Consider the following 19,905-nt stretch of genomic DNA (forward strand, 5'->3'; position numbering starts at 1 on the left):
GATCCAATGATCCTACCTATGGTGGCATGTTTTTGTTGGCTATTTTCTAAACAGAATTCCCCTGGTCTGCAAACTCAGATATTTCAAGCATCACCACACCCAATAAACTTTTCAAGCAAGAGAATGGAAAGCCAAAATAAAGTGCTTTGTCTGCTGCCCAGTTTTGTGAAGTTGTTGAAAAGCACAAAATTAAAGCTAAGCTATATCCGGGCGGAGGGAGGCTTACCACAGAAATGTGGCAAAAATGGCTTAGATGTCATTCATTCCATAGCAGTAGGAGTACAGTGTGAATTGCTTGAAGTTGGAAATTTGGGAACAACTTTCCCAACCTCTCCCTTTCCCCGGGGTTCTCTTCTCCCCTGCTCTTCGTAAATGCCTTTTAATTAGCTTGCGTCCCCTAGCTAACTAAGCCTCCTAATGCCTTCTGACACCAGCCTGTGGGCCGGGTAATGGGGTCTCCACGTATGCTTGATTAGCTGGGCATGCCGGGGAACCCGCTGCTCTTATCTGCACAGATGCCTGAGGAGTTTGGTAGCTTCCCCCAAGGACCTCCTGGGAAGCTTCCCCAGCAGGTGCCCGCTGGCAATAGTTTTGTATTACAGGCCTGAAGGAATGATCCCCGCAGGAGTTTGCCGACTGTTTTCACATACACAGAAGGCAGTCAAAAGTCCACAGCATGAACTTGGAACGACCCCAGTTGCAGAGTCACTGGAGGGTTCATCTGGAGGGCAGGCACGCTTTATTAAACAACTAATACTCTTCCCAGATAACTTTCTGAAAAAGCTCAAGTGTTAACTCTTTCAAATCTTCTCTTGCTCCAAGGAAATGAAGTAAGGATATCCATCTTCCCACAATCTACAGACACAATCAATCCACATTCAGGAAGTTTTCCTTTGGCCCAGGCGCGTGGTCCGTGACTTCTAACCCTACATCTTTGCAAAGCTTTATAAATAATTAAAATTGCAGACATCAGAACATAAATTGTCACCATCCTATTATTGATGCTAAGGTCCTCGAGCCTATGACCTCGGCAGAACCAGAAAAGGACCAGGAAATGGCTGCTGAGACTCCTAAAGGCTCGGAGACAACACTTGGAGTCACACAAATACACACACAAGCTCTAACACATCTCTGTGCCGTGACAAATTCTATTTACAGATAGGAAAGAAAAAAGGAGTTAAGCCGTGAATTATTCAACTGTGAACCTCGTGACGCTCACCTATCCTGGATAGGGTTTGCTCAGAAAACACATTGTTCTTTGGTGCCAGAATCAGATTCATTCCCTTTTGAAGGAGAACTCAGAAAAGGAACAAAGTTCAGCTCAAAATGTCCTTGCAAATGAGTACAAAGTCATCCATTTCTCTTGCATCTGCTGGACTTTGAAATCCAGAGCCTGCGTTTTGTTTACAGTGAGCCGTGAGGAGGACAGGACGGAGGCTTCTGTCCTTGTCCGTGATTCTTTTAGAGTCACAAGGAACTCTGCAGAGGCTCCCCAAGCACAGACACTGGAAGGAGGCGGCACTGATGCATCCTTGTTTTGTCCTGTTTTTAAGTGGCTTTCATTTCGTTGTGGGGAAGAAGGGAGATAATCTCTGTGGGAATCTTTGCGCTTCACCTCACGCCCAGGCCTCCTGAAATCCATCCCAGGCATTCTCTTTACCTTTAGTTCTGATCTGTTTTCAGAGGAACTGAATCCCGTCACAGCTTCCCTGGCCCAGGCCGAGGTCTTCCTGCCAGGGTCATCTGGAAAACCGCCCCCCAGGGCCGGGCCCTTCCCTCCCTCTGGGATAGGCTGCAGACCCAGGCCCGGGGCAGGGTCTGCAGCAGCCCCTTGGCTGGCCCGCTTGCTGTTACCTCACCATTACCCGTTCCTTGTGTGTCACAGGTCGCCTTGTGCGTTACTGTATGTGACACTGCAGGACAAGTGACTGGGGCAGAGGGAGGACCGCCCAAGCTACGGTCAGAAAGCAGGGCTGGAGAGGGCAGTGAAGGAGGAGAGGGGGCAGGAGGAAGGACCACTATCGACATTCAGGATGTGATGTGGCCACAGGGACAGCTGGGGATGCCACAGTGCAGGTGCCAAGGCAGACAAGCAGGGCGGCCTCTGCCTTCCCGGATTCTCGGGAATTGGACCTAACTTGGGCACGTGATGATGGACAAGTCACAATTGCTCCTCTACAACAAGGAAGCAATGATAGCACCCCGCTTCCGTCCTGCGCGCTGGGTGGACAGGACTGGGCAGCCCTGAAATGCAGGCCCCAAGGTGAGCTCCAGCCAAGGCCCAGGGACTCGGGTTCCGGTGCTTGCTCAGTGGGCCTGACCCTTCTTGCAGACCAGAGTCCTCCCCAGAGTCGGCGGCGTGGCTGACCCAAACCTGGCCTCATCCTGCTCATCCACAGAACGAGAGCCTTGGTCGAGGTCAACCTCAAATTCTCAACGAGCAGAGAATGGGGAACAAAGGAGAAACGAGCCCGTGTCCATTCAGATAGTCTATGTGAAAGACGTTTTCACAACAGCCGAACACGACAGGAGTTAGGACGGAAGGATAAAAGGTGTCTACTAGAGCCTGGACCTTAAAGTCATAATTTAGGTACCATCTCTTATGTTAATAATGTCCTTGTATTACAAGGAATCATGGTTGAGTTTAATTCTTTAAACAACTATCCTCACAGCATAATTTGGGAACACTCCTCCTAGGCCTCCAAACCCAAGAGATGAGCTGCGCTCAGCCAGTCCCCATGAGATTGTCTGACCCAAGGTAATCATACCAGCCAGTCCAAAGCTGCTTGGCGTGTGGGTCTCAACCCCCTCTGGGGTCACGTAACTGAATGTGGGGGTCACAAAAAGCCTGGCAACAGTAAAAGATTTCTGATCGCAACAATCAACAATTAATTCAGAATCAAATATGTGAGTCCCAGACGTTTTTGGCAATACTTGTCAGCACTGCATCTTGCACTTCGCTGCAGCCTTCGTTGCAGAACCTGCAGTTCTGAACACACAACCTGCCCATTTTTAACTGTGCATGCATGAAGGATGCCAGAAGCACTAGCTCCGATTTGGGTCAGAGTACAAAGATGTTGTGAGTAGAAAAAGTTTAAGAAGCCCATAGCTAGGACGAACAGTGGATAGAGTGGGGACTCAAGTCAAGAAGGCCTAAGATCAAATACAGCCTCAGACATTTGTGGGATCCTGGGCAAGCCACTTCACCTCTCTCTGCCTCAGTTTCTTCATCAGGAAACATGGGGGGAGAGGGGAAGGAGCAGGCAATAATACCATCTATCTCCCAAGGTGGTTGTTAGGAAAAAATGAGGATGATATTGTAAAGCACTTTGTAACCCTTAAAGCATTATACAAATGCTGCTATTATTGTTATCATTATTGTTGTTGTTGCTGTCAGAAGCAAGCTGGAGATGGCCAAGAAAAGTAAGTAAAACAGAGAGATGGCAAAGGGTCCCAAGTCATGAAATCAGTCGGTACAGAGCCTTGGATGGGCTAGACTCTGAGGCACTGAGCTGACCCAAGCGGCTGCCAGCACTGAGGACACGCTAGAGAAGGCATTCTCACCTTTGCCAGGTTGGCAGGCAAGGAACTCAAGAGGCAGGGCTCCTGCCAGACTTTGCTGGGGCAGAGGAAAGGGCAATGCTCATTTGAGGATTCTTCTTGGAATGTTTTCTTATTTTACATTTCTCTATTAATTAAAATATCATTGCTTCTGCAACACTATTGTTTGTCTGAGATATATATATATATATATATATATATATATATATATATATATATATATATATATATATATTATTATCATGGTAGCAGACTGGATAGGATTATGAATAGTGTCTTCTCTAAGACTCAATTTCCACAACTGTAAAATAGAGATAGTAAGAGTACTTGCCTTATGGGATTGTTGTGAGGGTGAGACAATGTTGGAAAAGCACTTAGCAAACCTTATAGGACCACACAACACTCAGCAATGATTTATTTTTGTTTTCGTTGTTATTGTTGTTGTTAAGAGGCTCCTAATTTCTTTCTGGGATAGGATCTAGAGTCAAATAAAGTCACATATACTAGAAGATTTCCCCACTACATAAAGCCAATTTACGAGAAGTTAGTGTTGACCAGCAGCTGGGTGACAATATTATTAATGAAGTGAAACATTTCCATTTGTCTGGTCAACCTATGGGAGGGAAACCCTCAAAAACAACAATCCAACATTCTTGCAATAAACCCCTCTCCAACTTCATCCACTGATGTTTTGAGACTCAAAAACCATGGAAAACCAAATATAGATACACAAATCTTCTAGTTGCCTTCCTCTCTCAATATAAAAACCTGATTCTTAACTGGATTATAAATCAAAAGGACAAAGTACTGATGGCCACGCCAGCTTTGAAGAATAATCTGCATATAGTTGGTAGCTTAATAAAAACTGACTGTTTCAATGAACAGGAATCCAGAGTGCTGCATTTCTCAATGATTTCTTATTTCTTCTTTATGTGGAGTAGCACAGCATAGTGAAAATGAAGACACTTGAATTCTGGAGTTCTGGCACCACAGGCAATGTGACCTTGCTTCTATGTTTCTTATGTTCCCATTTGCTCTACTGACTACCTAGGCATGGGACAAAAATACATTTTATCTTATACATCCAACTGTTTTGAGACTTTAAGGAAAAGAAAATAAATAAAAAAGTCTGAAATCTTTGGCCCTTCTTCCGGCTCTGCTATGAGTCACTTCACAAGTCACTTTTACTAAGTTTTCTGAATTGTCAGATAGAAATAATGCCTCCTTTTTCTACCTCAAAGAAAAATAGGTTTGAATGAACTTTTTACAATGTTGAAAGTGATTGAAAAATAGATGTATGACTGCTTTTCTCTTCATATATTCTTTTCTAATATCCCAACTCAAGTTATCAGATTTAATTTAAAGTGAAATAATCCTTAAGATCACAAAATCTTTTCTAAACAGTACAAAAGCAATAAAACTAGCAACAAGAGATTGTTTTTAGAAGAATGTTTTGCTTAACCTTCATTCTGTCTTTCAAGGAAAACACTGAACATTACTGCTTCCAAAGCAACTTACTATTGTATAAATCTAAGAGCTTGCAGGAAATGTTTACTTAAACATTTTCCTCTTGAAAAAGAAACAGACATTTCCCATAAATATTATTTAAGCAAATTTAGGTTAAGAAAAGACAACTCTATCAAGAAATTACTTGTGAAGGGCTATGCCCTGAGATTTAAAAAAAGAAATGACAAGGAAACGAAACTTTCTTTTTTAGCAATTTGCAGGAATTTGCTATTACCTCCACTTCACTAAGCAAGGTTCTACTAGGTTCCTTAGGTTGGTTCTTTAAGATATTCCATTCTCAATTAATTAAATAAGGTTTAGGTGCTGTGAGGGATAAAGAGGAATGGAATGGGAAAGAGCAAGACAAAAGCAATCAGAGTCTATATTCAAAGGTTCCTTCTGGCTTTAAAATTATATTCTGTCATCCATAAAGTTATGAAGCTTACTAACTTATTGGGGAGATAAGACTCAAAAATATACAACAGGATAAAATTATTCAGTATTTACTCATTCAACAAAAGATTTGACTAATTCCTCTAAGTTAGGTGTGGATTATGAGATGAAGTCTCCTATCTAGATGGAGCTTAAAAATCTAATAAAGAAGCAAGTTAGGCAAACAAATAAGTATAAAACAAGGCAATGTGAGAAAAGTCCCATGAAGTATGAAATTCAAAGTGCTCTACAAGCCTGGAGGTGGGAGAAATTGGTTAGGCTTAGGAATAAAGGCCTGGAGAGAGAGGCTTTTTAGAGGAGATAACGGAAAAGATAAAGGATTTCAGCAAGTGAAAGCTATACTACACTAGCTGACAACCTGTAGAGCCAGACACATGGACCCCGCCCTCCGAGAACTTACAAATGAAGACAGCCAAAGCTGAAATGAACAAAGAGCTAAGAACTGTCAGAATAAAAACAGAAACAAAATGGGAGAGCTAAACGTATCTCCATAAGCCATCTAGATCAATTCACCAAGCAGAGGAACTGCCCCCACAGCCCACTTCACAAAAGTCTGGCCCAGCCTTGGGATTGAAGACCAGAAAGAAGAGAATGTGGTTACTTCCAAAGGCAGCCTCTCTTAACTTTGCAGCAGACAACCCAAGTTCTAACTGTTGAGAGTTCCTTGACAATCAAGTGAAATTGCCCTCTTTTCGACTAACAGAATCCAATGCCTTTTCCCAGTGCTCTTCCTTCTTTGATTTTTTGGTAGGTCTCCCGGATGCTCTCTGCTCTAGCAGTTTCTGGCACACCTCTCTCTCTCCAGGGCTTCTTCTACCTATCTGGCCTCTCTCTCGTCTCCTTGCTGGACCTTCATCTAGCTCATGCTGATGAACCATGGATATCCTCCAAGGTTCTGTCCTGGACCCTTATGCTATCTCCCTTGGTGATTTCCTCAACTCCCATAGATCTAACTATGATTTCTATGTGGATGATTCCAAGATCTTTACAGAGCCATACACTCTTTCCTTAGCTCCAGTCTTGCATCACCAATTGCCTTAATATCCCAGATATCTCAAACTCATCATGTCCAAAATAATACACGTCTTTTCACACCTTCCACTCTTCCCAGCTTCTCCATTATTCACCACCCTGCTGGTCATCCAGGTCTCAATCTTAGAGCCATCCTTGATTTCTCAATAGCTCTCACCCCCAAATCCAACCTGTAGCCAGACTGCCAATCTATATATGAGATGTTATTAAGGTAAGAACAAGAAGACCTCTCTTGTACAAGTCTCGCCAATAACACATAATCATCATCAATAAGCTGGTGCAGGTCCTCATTACCTCACATCTAGACTGCTGCTTCATTCAAGTCTCCCCCCAATTTCAATCCACCTTCCACTCTTGTGCCAAAGTAGTTTTTTTCCTAAGTGAACGTCTGACCATGTCTACAGTCTGCCTCCTCACTCTAATTCAATCAACTCCAGGGGCTCCTTTTACCTCCAGGATCAAATATAAAATTCTGTTTGGCATTTAAAGCTTCTTCCAAGCTCTTCCCTTCCTAATGTTGTACACTTCTTACCGTTTACTCCCCTCTGTGCACTCTGAGAAACAGCATTATTGGTTGTACACACAACTCTATCTCTTGACTCTACCATTTTTCACTAGCTGTCCTCCAGGCCTGGAAGACTGCCTCCTCACCTCTGCCTGCCGGCGCCACTGACTTTCTTCAGGATACATTTATGATAAAACCATCAGCAAGCATTATTTGTAATGGGGAGAAGCTAGACACATTTCTAATAAAATAAGGAGAGAAACAAGGATCAATCATTACCATTATTCAATATTGTACTAGAAATGCCGGCTTTAGCAATAAGAAAAGAAAAAGAAATGAAAGGAATTAGAGTAGGAAATGAAAAGATAAAATTATCAATCTTTCCAGGTGATATGATGATATACTTAGAGAATCCTAGAGAATCATCCGAAAATTTACTTAAACCAATTAACAGCTTTAGCAAAGTTGCAGGACATAAAATAAACGAAACACAAACCATCAGCACTTCTATATGTTATTGTCGAAGCCCAGCAGCAAGAAATAGAAAGAAAAATTCTATTTAAAATAATTGTAGACAAAATAAAATATTTGGATGTCTACCTGCCAAGATAATAAACCCAGGAACCATATGAACAAAATGACAAACAACTTTTCACACAAATAAAATTAGATCTAAACAATTGGAAAAATATCAATTGCTCAAAGTAGGCTGAGCTAATATAATAAAAAATGATAATTCTGCCTAAATTAGTCTACTTGTTCAGTGCCATACCAATCAAACTGCCAAAAAAATTATTTTATAGGGCTAGAAAAAATAATAACAAAACTTATTGGAAGAATAGAAGGACAAGAATATCAAAGGAATTAATGAAAAAATATATAAAGGATGATAGCTAGCAATACCAGACTTAAAACTCTATTATAAAACAGCAATCATCAAAACCATACACTACTGGTTAAGAAATAGAGTGGTAAATCAGTGGGATAGGTTAGATACATATGATGACTATAGTAATCTAGTGTTTGATAAACCCCCCAACTTCAGCTTCTGAGTTAAGAACTCATTGTTTGACAAAAATTGTTGGGAAAACTGGAAAACATATTAGTTAGAAAAGACCTTCTCACACCATTACAAAAAAGTCAAAATGGGTACATGATTTAGGCATAAAGGTTGTTATTACAAGCAAATTAGGAGAATAAGGGATAGTTTACCCATCAGATCTTTGGAGAAGGGAGGAATTTATGGCTAAAGAAGAACTAGAGAACATTATGAAATGCAAAATAGACAACTTTGATTACACTAAATTAAAAAGTTTTTGTACAAACAAAACCAACACAGCCAAGATTAGAATATTAGAAAGCTGGGGAAAAAATGTTATAGCCAGTATATCTGATAAAGTCCTCATTTCTAAAAATTAAAGAACTAAATCAAATACAAGTCATTTCCCAGTAGATAAAAAGTCAAAGGATATGAACAGACAAATTTCAAATGAAATTAAGGCCAACTATAGTCATATGAAAAACGTTTTAAACCACTATTGATTGGAAAAATGCAAATTAGAACAACTCTGAGGTACCATCTCATGCCTCTCAGAATGGCTAAAGATGACAAGAAAGATAATGATAAATGTTGGAGGGGATGTGGGAAAACTGGGACACTAATGCATTATTTGCATTAGTAAAATGATCCAACCATTGTGAAAAACCAATTTGGAGCTATGCCCAAAGGGCTATCAAACTGCATACCCTTTGATCCAGTACTATCATTACTTGGTCTGTATCCCAAAGAGATCATAAAAGAGGGAAAAGGACCCACATGGGCAAAAATATTTGTAGCAACCCCCTTTTTTTTGTGGTGACAAAAAATTGGAAAATGACTAAATGCCCATCAATTGGGGAATGGTTGATTAAATTATGTTATATGAAAATAATAGAATATTATTCTATAAAAATGATGAAGAGGATGCTTTTAGAAAAGCCTGGAAAGATTTATATGAACTGATGCTGGGTGAAACAAGGAGAACCAGGAAAACATTGTAAATCCTAAGATTGTACAATGATTAACTATGACAGAGTTATTTCTTTTCAGCAGTTCAGTAATCCAAGGTAATCCCAATAAATTTAGATTAAAAATGCTATCTGCATTCAGAGAGAAAACTATGAAGACTGAATGTAAATCATCAATACATGCTACAGTTACTTTTTTTCTTTTGTTTTTTTTTTCTCAAGGGTTTTTTCTTTTGTTCTGATTTTTCTCTCCCAACATGATTAAAAGAAATATGTGAAAAAGTGAAATGTATACATATATGTATATATATGCAAAGCACAAAATGGTTTTTTACACTGAACTGGGGAAAATAAAAATTTAAAAATATAAGGAGACTTTCCTATCTCTTCTCACCACCTTAATGCCTTCCTTCTGGAATAACCTACCATTACTCTGAGATCCATTATTGCCTTTTTCTATCTACCCAGGATTCAGCACAATGCCTAGCATATAGTAAAAGCTAAATAAATACTTGCTGATTGATGACCAACCTCCACCCACAGTTTAAGATGCTGTGCTCTGAGGCCAAACCCAAGTTTAACTCCCCATTGTATGTAAACAACTTGAAGATAGTTATCATGTTGTCTTTAACACTTTTCTTTATGTCCTAAATAGTTTTGATACTGTCTATCTATACTATCTTTATCTGTATTGTCTAGAGTAGCAAACTGGAATTTTCATGGTCAAACAAGACAAGACCAGAAGAATCACTTCTCCTAAGATAAGAGTGAAACGCAAGCACAAAGTTGCTAGGAAAGTCAGGAAGAATTGCTAAATTTTGAGAGTACTATTAGTCCCTTCATGCTGTAAATTACTGATTTCTCTTTTATTCCCCAGGGAAAATGCATTCTGAAAGTCCTGATTTCCCTCTATTTGAGGAAGTTTCAAGGAAGAAGATCAATCATTTTGCTAGTACAATGAGACACAAAGGAAAGAGAAGATGTAGCTCCTGCCTTCAAAGATTTTATACCTTTGATGAGGAGATAAAGGATTCATGTGGGATAACAGTTACAAAGAATTTAAATGAGTATGTTTGTAGAGTGCGTTCTGTGGCCTTGCTACAAAGGGGCCTGAAGGTCAAAGCTTCTGGAGGTCCACTCCAGGAGAGAAACTGCCTCAAAGAGAGCTTCTTTTGGCACCTAAATGGCAATGAAGGACTAAGGAAGACCCATTGTATAGCACATTTTACTTTATAGCTAACTGCTATTTCATGAAAAGATTAAATTATTATTAGTTTTTTAAAAGTTAACAAAGATTTACTCAGCCATGAGAAGAAAAGGATATTTAACAAGGATATACAAAGGGGATAACCCCCTGAGCTTTGGCCGAGTAAAGTGTCTTGGAGTCTCTAGGTTGTCCATCATAGTCAAACATAAGAGAGCATCTGGAGGACTTTGTGATGGTGACAAGAATGTCATGTTAAAAGCCTGAACAATTAATCTTAATAATCTCAATTAAGCCTTAACAATTAATCTTACTCTACCCCCAACCCCTTACAAGGGGGACTTGAAGATGACTTAAGTCTTATAAAATAAGGAAAAATTAACTTAACTTGAATTGGGTTAAGGAGTCAATTTATTGCTTCCACTAAACCAACAAATCAATAAGCCTTTATTAAGAATCTACCAAGTACCAAACACTATGCTAAGTGCTAAGGAGGCTAAGAGAGCTCGTCACAGTCTAATGAGGAGAAGTGTAGTAACAAGCAAATGCACCACTATGAAGGACTCCCATGAACTGGAGATAAACAAGAGAGGAAAGGTACTAGCACTAAATCAAGTGCTATCATCATATCTTCTAACAAAAGTTTAAAAATGGATGAAGAAAAGGAGTTACACAGAATTATGCAGTGCTCCCTACCCAGCAACTCCCACCTCTTCAAAGGAGGAAGGGATCTGCCTTCTCTAGGTCATCTTTGCAACTAAACTTGATCAATACAATTCCACGGCCTTCTGGGTTTTTCTTTTAATTCCCATTTATGCTGTTGTAGATAATGAATGTATTATTTCCCTGTTCTGTTTAGCTTGCTTTGTATCTTGCATATAAATTTTCTCCCCTTTCTAATCTATCCTCTACACAGCTGTCAGAATCTTCCTCTAGCACAGGCTGTGGGAGTGCGATAGGTAGGCAGCGAGACACCACTCCCAGTCTTCCACAGTTCCCCTGTGTCTCTAAATCAACCCACAAACATGCTTTTATTAAGCAACTACTGTGTGCCAGATACTGTCCTCAAGGAGCTCTCACATAGAAACATGCGCATGCGCACGCACACACACATGCAGCTTGGGGAGGAGGTAGCAGATGACACTCACAGCTCGGCTGAGATCTGCTAAGAGGAGGAGGGAAGGGAAGACTCTCCAAGAATAGAGGACAAGCCTGTGCAAAGGAACAGACCAGGGAGACCTGGACATCATGGGTGAGAGAAGCAAGAAGGCCAGCTTGCCTACAATGAAAAGGGAATGGAGGGACTCGCGAGCCTCAGAAGGAGCCCATCTAGTGCAATGGTCTCAAACTCAAAGAGCAAAGATCCTGACAGGCTCAAAATTGACTTAGTTTTAAAATGTAATATTACGTCTTATTATATTTTATTTATTTTGCTAACTATTTCCCAATTATATTTTGTGGGGGGAGGCAAGGCAGCTGGGGTTAAGTGACTTGCCCAGAGTCACACAATACATGTCAAGTGGCTGAGGCTGGTGCTGAACGCCTCCTGACTCCAGGGCCGGTGCTCCACCTCGCTTTCCCCAGTCACATTTTAATGTGTTTGGGAGTGCTGAGGACTGCCTGTTATTTTGTGATCCCCTCATTTTATAGATGAGGTCACTGAGGCTCTGAGAAGCTGATGCAACTCATTCATGATCACAGAACTGGGAAGGTGCAGGGAAGATAAAGGTAGGTCTATGACTCTGCACCTAGGAGTTTATCTTTTATGCAGAGCTCCATTATGCAACAAGTCTATCCAAGATGCTAAGCTACAAATATGCTCTTCAGATTTCAAACCTCCACAGCTGGACCCCAACTTAACTTCTTCTAATCCTATTTTCCTGTTTCTCTCCCCCAGATACACATTCCTGCCAAAGGGGACTGTCACTGGCCTTCCACCTCCCTCATTCACTTACTCAAACAGCCCTCTGTCCTGCTTGCTCATTTCTACTTTCTGGAAGGGGGAGAGAGTATTCCAGGGAGGTTCAGCTCAGGAGCCATCTGTCCCACAAAGCCTTCTCCAGCTTCCTGACTCTTTCCCTGCTCAAGAGTGATTCCTGACTCTGATCCTTACCGGCTGTGTGACCTTGGGCTCATCACTCTCACTCTGATCCTCTATTTCCTCATCTCTAAAATGAGGGGATTACATCTGATGGTCTATCCAGCTCCATATCTATGATCTGAAGGTCCTGTAGTCACCTCACACATACTTAGATATGTACAAATTCTAATCAATCCAGGCGAACATGTGCTTCCTGAGGATGAGGACTGAATGGTTGTGTTTCTGTGTCCCCAGACAATGCCTTGTGCATGGGGCCACTTGGCTCTCATGTCAAAAAAATAAATGAATCACCCAAAGTCACACAAGCAGAACATGGTAGAGAACTTAAGGGTTTAAGTACAGGTCTTCTGGGTCTAAATCTATGGTTGTTTTTACTCTATCAGCAATTCTCAAAGTGTGGTGGGAACCTCTGACGGACGGTCCCTAAGAATCTTTCAAGGGTTCTGTGAGGTCAAAATTATTTTCACAAAAATAGCAATAAGTTTTTAATCTCTCAGATAACAAACATCAATAGGCATAATCAATATAAACAAAAGCTCTTTTTTTGGAGGGGGGGGAATTCTCATTAATTTTTAAGAATGTAAAGGGAACTTATTATTATGAAAACATTATTTTGTCCAGGAGTGTATTTAGGAAGAAAGAAAAAGTGTTAAAAGACAATGCCTGGTCTTTTGTAGTTGAACAGAGAAACTATCCCTCTTCCCAGAAAACAATGAACCTACCAACTAAGCCCTAGCCCAGTCCCAGAGCTCGGGTGACTGTCTAGGGGCTAAATCCTCCCAGAGATGCAACACTTTCTGATACTTACTCTGTGTCACTAGGAAGGAATTCCAAAATGGACCGAAAGTAAAATCAAACAAAATTCTTCACATAGTAACTAAAGTCTTCTATTTGAATTGCCCATATCAGTCTTTTACTGAAGGAGATTCAGAGTACCAAGAAACCACTCACCTACAAGATCCCAGAAAACAAAGCCAACACAAAAAAATTCCCCACAGATCCTGAGAACCAATCCCACTGGCTAAATGCAAAGGGCATCAGATTAGGAAAAAAAAGTTAAGAATTAGCTTTAGAACCACGGGTGTTTAAAATGTGTGTGTGTGTGTGTGTGTGTGTGTGTGTGTGTGTGTATTTGGATGGATTTTCAGGCCTCAATTGTTAAAAAGCCCATTTTGCCTTGATTTTATGCTAATATGTTCAAATATATCTCCCAGCTGTGCTCTGTCCTGAAAACCAAATATTATTATTTTTAATGACATTTTGATTGCTCGGAAATGCTTAAAGTAGCAAAGTTCAGGAAAGAGCTTAAAGAAATTGCAATTTAACATATACATTTTAGAGGAAGATGGTTATTAGAGGTGTGTTCCGAACAATCACTTGTCAACCTAGGCCCCAGTAAAACAGCCTATAGCATTCATGTCATCCTTGGACAGAGCTGAAGGGACATCTTGGATGCCACAAATCTAATCCCATTGGTATTTGAAAAGCTTCCTCCCCAAAATCCAAAAAGTCTTGTCAGTTTATAATCTGTTTAGTCATACCTCTGAATCTTCTCCAACTTTATATTCAGAAAAAGGAAACTACTCAACCTCTAAACTTTCTCCTGTTTTTAACCCCTTTACATCAAATTCTGGATTCTCAGGTACAATTTAATTTCAGCAGCAAACTATAAGCAGCTAAGGGGAGGAGACTCCTTACATCTAATCTTAAAGCTTCTTTAGCATAAGCTGTGATTTGGAAGGAGATTCTATGTACAACTTAGTTCCTAATTTTAAGGATGACATAAAAGTCAACTTCTGAAACTGAGGAAATGTACCTCCCTCTCTTCTTTGTAGCACTGGAACAACAGGCTTAGAACATGATCTATGCCAGCGTACTTAGCAGATGTATTGGTTAGTTTTGCTGAACTGCTGCGTTTTTCGTTTTTTTTTTTTTTCTTTTTAGTTTTTGATACAAGGAATGACTCACTGAATAGGGGAGGGAGGATATATTTAGAAATGTAGGTGATAAAAAACCAAAATGATATCAATACAAGTTTAAAAAAAAAAAGGAAAAGAAAAAAAGCTTCACTGCTAATGCCCTACACTCCAATGACATGGCCCAGAGGGGACCTGGGCTCCCCAAAAGTCACAGCAGAGGACAAGCTCAGGCAGATCCTACCAGGCGAAACAGGGCCTGGATCTACTTCAATGACCAGTTCCAAAAGCCTTCACAAGTCAGAGAGGCTCAGCAGGAAAGGTTGGAGAAAGGCCCATGACGAGGGCAGTGAAAGGACTAGCCTCTTACATCTGCTGAGATCATAAACATGGGCTGGAGGTGGGGTGGGGGAGCCCTTAATGAATCTACTTTCTTTCCATCAGAAACCAATAGTCTACTTCTAACTGACTGATGATCTGACAACTCTGGAGAGAACAATATTGTCTGAGAGTATTACGTATTTATTGACTATATTTATCTAGAGCAAAAAGTATTTCCTGGATTTTTTTTTTTTTAATTTGGCATTTAATTAAATATATTGGTCCAAATTGGGCATGAAAGTTTAGGTGACTGAATTCCTTGACAGAACTTTAAATGAGATGCTCAAGTGTGATTTCAGAATAGAAGATTATGAATGTTTAAAAGAAATACTGTCAAAGTATTTCTTTTATTAATATTTAATAATTAATATCAAGAATAAAATTATTATTAAGAAAGGAAAACCATTTTTGATGGTTTTCATTCCTCCTGCTTTAAGAGAAAAGAGTGGTTTATTACAATAATTGTCCGTTGGGATGAATAAAATAAAAAGCAGAAGAGAGAATAGAACTTCAGTATTTCTCACAGTAAAGCAATTTGCCCTGGAGTACAATATATTTTTTTTTTTTTAAGAGAATGTCAGGGATGGAAAGAAAGGAGACTAGAAGCTGGAAAAGGTAAAGGCAAAATCTCAGGATATTTATTTTTCTCTAGAAGTAATTTTATTCCCACATATAATGATGCTATCATAAGATATAACAGGCTCTAGAATCAGAAGGGGATTTAGAGATTACTTAATTCAATTCTTTACAGAGCAAGCCTTAGGACAGGAGATAAATGGAGGGCAAGGAGAACAGCATTTGCCTAAGGTCACACAAGTGTTACCCAGAAGGGCCAGTATCTGAACCCGAGTCCTCTGACTACAAATTCCATGGTTCTTTGATTTTACTGTGATGTGACTATAAAGTCTGCATGTTACTCTTAGGAATTCTCCTTAAGATCAGGGCACCCAGCATCATGAGAATTATTTCAAATTGTAGATCAACTTCTTGCTGTAAATCTTTGGTTTTGGTTTCCTTTTGCTATTTGACTTCATATTATTTTCTGGCTTCTTTAAAATCTTCTTCAATTAACTAGCCTCCCTCATTGGACTCCTTGTGAGCAGCTAGACTCAAAGAAGGTTGTTGAACTTTCACTGATAGAAGTGACCTCTTCAGCATTCCTACAAATAACCATGATCTGCCGAGGCCTTTGATGAGATGCCTGTTCGATTTTTGAACATTTATTTCTAAGCAAAGGATCTCAGGGAAAGGCTGACTGTTGCTTTAGGATTCAGGGCTATCAGGTCTAAGAGGCAAGCAGCGAATGTTCTAATGCCAAGAATTCGACTCATTTTTCTACATGTGGCAACTGAAGGAGCCTCCATGTGGACAGAGTGGAATTCCCTCAGGTACCTATATTTAGGATCAAAGCACTTTTTAAAATACAAAACCTAGAGTCTCCAAGGAATATAAACTACAAAACTATCTGAAGTGAACTTTATTTAACCTACAGCCTGGTGCCAACTCAAATATGCTGCAACCTCTAAATTTGAAAGCCAGCATTTACCTAGAGTAACTCACAGATACATGGAAAAGCTATTATGGGGATAATCAGCCAAACTATAAAATGGAGCAGTCATAAAATGACAAAAACAGACACAACTCATAAATTGCCTTTTTTCCCTTCAGAATTCATGCAAGTACTCCCTTTGTGTGTTCTTTCAAACAAAGATAAAACTTTTGCCTTAAATAAACAGGGTACATTGATGTCTATTTAAGCCATATAAATATATTGTCTTTAAAACAAATGTGATCTTAAACAAAAGGCAGATGGTCCAACAAACAGTGTAATGTGAGGAGAATTAGAACCCTGGCCAGTTCCAGCTAAGACATCCCTGGCTGCTGATCACTAGGCAGAGAGCACAAGGGGTCCATGGACTTTGGTCTGGACCGTCAGCCTGTCCCAGCTTCAGTGTCCTAGGTGGCACAGCCAGGGGAAAGTTTTGGGGTGGGCAGGGAGACATCAGCACATAGCCTCTCTGTCCAGGGACTGATGGAATCTGGAAGAAAAACAGTCTCATGAAATGGCTGCATTTTCTAGTGAACTGTCTGGCCAATCTGAATTCCATCCTCCCCAGACTAACAAATTTGAACATGGCTCCTATTTCACTTCAGGCTATTTTTCTGAAAGCTACCAAAGTACATTCTAAAGTCAGGTGGTGATTATTTTATTTTAAAAAGACCCCAAAATAAAACTTAGGGGTACCAGCTGAGCAGCCTGCAAACAGAATGGTGCCAGAATCAGTCTTGGCCTTGGAAGCAGAGTTGGGGGCTTCTGGAGCTCAGAAGACTACAGGGGCACAAGCCCAGAGTCCTGGCTCGGCCACACAGGAACAGGCAGGGTGGGTCCCTTGCCTTCTCCAGCCTAAACTTGTCTGTCTGGAAGAGGAGACGGCCTTCGGTCCCTTTTAGCACTAACAATGTGACTCAGAAGATCTGGGCTCATGCCTGTACTCTATATTTCTGGACAGTTCAGCCATCTTGGCTATTTCATCTGTAAAATGGGGGGAAAATGGCTGCTCTGCCCATGTCAAAGGGCTGGAATGAGGATCAAATAGAATAGTGAATGGAAATGGGCTTTGAAAGAGTATATAGTGTTACTGAATAGAAAGCACTGTTTTCTTTTCTAGGGAAGAAATGAGTGGAACATCAAGGAGGATGCACAATATATCCAAGTCAGAGGACTCGGATTTGAATCCTGCCTGTGGCTTGATTGGTGTGGCTCTGGATAAGTCATTTAACTCGTTCCAGCATGGAGTAAGGTGGTTGACTAAAATGGCCTTAGAAGGTCCCTTCCAGCTCGAGTTATAGGATCCCATGAGGAAGCAGAGATTTCTTCCAAAATTCTTGGACCTTCCACGGATCCTGCTCAGCCCTCTCCCTGGTATGGAAGGGAGCCACCTCAGTAGACCTGGGATTCCAGGCTGTTCAGAGATAATTCATGAGCCAATCATGGGGAGTGGAAATGATGGGGCTTTCCAAGTTGCGGAAGGTTGTCTGTGCAGCCCCTTAATGCTCCCTAACTCTCCATCATTACTCTTTACATGACTCTCCAGGGATCTACACAACAAACACCGCCTGGCTTAGGGACTGGACTGCACATCCCACCCTGGACACCGCCTGGCTACGTGGCTCTGGGCAAGTCACTCATCTCAGGTCTGTTGCCTATAAAACAGGGATCGTCCCTGGAGCATCCACTTCATAGGCTGGGGCAGGAATCCAATGACATAATGTTGGGAAGTGTTTTATAAACCTTAAAATATTATGTAAATGTCAAGTAGTTTTTTTTGTTCAAAACTTGTTACTTCACTGGAATAATCCATCGTTAACTAATCACCAACGATGTTCCACAGGCCTTGTGCTTGAGCTCAGAAATAACAAAGACATACATGAAATAGTCCCTGTCTTCAAAAAACTTACATTCTATTAAGAAAGGCAACACACACACACACACACACACACACACACACACACACACGCATGCACACATCCAAAGGACTTTTTTCAATCTTCATACTCCTTGACCTCCTTTGACACTGTCCATCACCTTCTTGATACTTGCTTCTCTCCAGTTTAAGAATCCCTCTGTCCTGGTTCTTCCTTCTCACTTCTTCTGTCTCCTTTGCTGGATCCTCTTTCATATTGCCCTCTAATGCTAGGAGTCCTTCAGGGTTCAGGCCTGTGAACTCTTCTATTCTCCTGCTCTACTTGGTGATCTCATCAGCTTCCATAGATTTCATCATCATCTTTCTGCTAATATCCTCAAATCTATATATCCAGACCTCTCCTCTGCTATCTCCAATCTCACAGCTTCAGCTTTCTATCAGACATCTCAAAATGGATATCCAGGAGATATTTTAAACTTAATCTGTCCAGAATGAAACTCATTATCTTTCCTCCTAAACCCTCCTCCCTTCCTACTTTCCCCATTACCACGACCCTCCCAGTCTCTCAGCTCCCAACCTACAAGTCATCCTGGACTCCTCACTTTTTCCCAACCCCATAGCCAGGCTGTTACTAAGGCTTATTAACTTCACCTCTGCAGCATCTCTTCAACACACTCCCTCTTCTCTGACTGCCATCACTCTGATGATCTCTTCCCTTGTGGACAAGCTGCCTCAGCGTGCTACTGAGTCTGCCTGCCTCAGGCTCTCTCCACTCCAGCCCATCTTTCAAACAGACACCAAAGTGTCTAAAGAGCAGGTCTGACAATGCCACATTCTTCCCACACTCAATAGTCTTGTGCCTCCCTATTGCTTCCAAGATTAAATGTAAAAGGTTTTATTTGGCATTTAAAGGCCTTTAAAACCTAACCCCCTTCTATCTTTCCAGTCTTCTTACACCTTAGTCACAGATAAGTACTCTGATTCAGAGGCATTGACCTTCTCACTGTTTCCCTATGTCTCTCCGTCTCTCCTTCCCCCCTCTCTCTCTCTCTTTCTTTCTCTCTCTCTCTCTCTCTCTCTCTCTCTCTCTCTCTCTCCCCCTCCCCCCCCCCCCCCCTCCCTCCCTCCCTCTTTCCCTTCCTCCTTTTCTTCCCCCCTCTCTCTTTTACTGTCTGTCTCTGTCTCTTTCTTCCAATCCCAAAGACTGTAAGCTCCTTGAGGGGAGATGCTGTCTTTTTCCTTCCCCAGAACTGAGAACAACAGTTAGCACATAGCAGGCACTTAATAAACACAGACTTGCTGGCTGACATACCTATTTTATACATACATATACAAAAACACAGCACATGCAAACACACATGTTTTCTTCTGCCCAAATATGAGGATTAATCCCCAAGGGAACTAAAGAGGTCACCAGAGAGAGCAAAAGCTGCAGGGCAGAGCCTTGGGGTGCACTTCTGAAGGATACAGATGATAAACTGACACAGAAGGAGCCATCAGACAGGTAAGAGAACCAAGAGAGTGGTACCACAGAAACCCAAAAGGAGCTTATTCAAAAAGGGAAAGTGATTAACTAAGTGAGGAAAGTCTCTTTGATCAATGCAAAGGGACAATTACTCTGGCACCAGATGTTCTTGGTCCAGGGAGAGGTAATTGACTTGCCCAAAGTCCCATGGCAAGTCTGTAGCAGAGGCCCAATCCAGGTCTTCCTGATTCAGAGGCTGACTATCCACTACAACATTATGTCTCCTCAAATGTCAATCATAGCAGTCATTGTCATCATCATCATCATCACCACCGTCACCCTCACTGTC

The 19,905-nt window shown here is 41.0% G+C and overlaps 1 protein-coding gene and 1 long non-coding RNA gene across 6 annotated transcripts in view; one reads left to right on the top strand and one right to left on the bottom strand.

Annotated features, from left to right (window-relative positions):
- The window catches only part of VPS13D (vacuolar protein sorting 13 homolog D), a 326,196-nt gene that overhangs the window by 112,380 nt on the left and 193,911 nt on the right, over nt 1-19,905 (bottom strand). The gene's annotated exons all lie outside the window — the stretch shown is intronic.
- On the top strand, nt 11,375-18,104 carry LOC116422848. Its single transcript, XR_004233386.1, has 2 exons — nt 11,375-11,520; nt 17,336-18,104. It is a non-coding gene; the product is annotated as an uncharacterized LOC116422848 (long non-coding RNA).

This window comes from Sarcophilus harrisii, chromosome 3, assembly GCF_902635505.1.
Source record: "Sarcophilus harrisii chromosome 3, mSarHar1.11, whole genome shotgun sequence".
Lineage (NCBI taxonomy): Eukaryota > Metazoa > Chordata > Mammalia > Dasyuromorphia > Dasyuridae > Sarcophilus > Sarcophilus harrisii.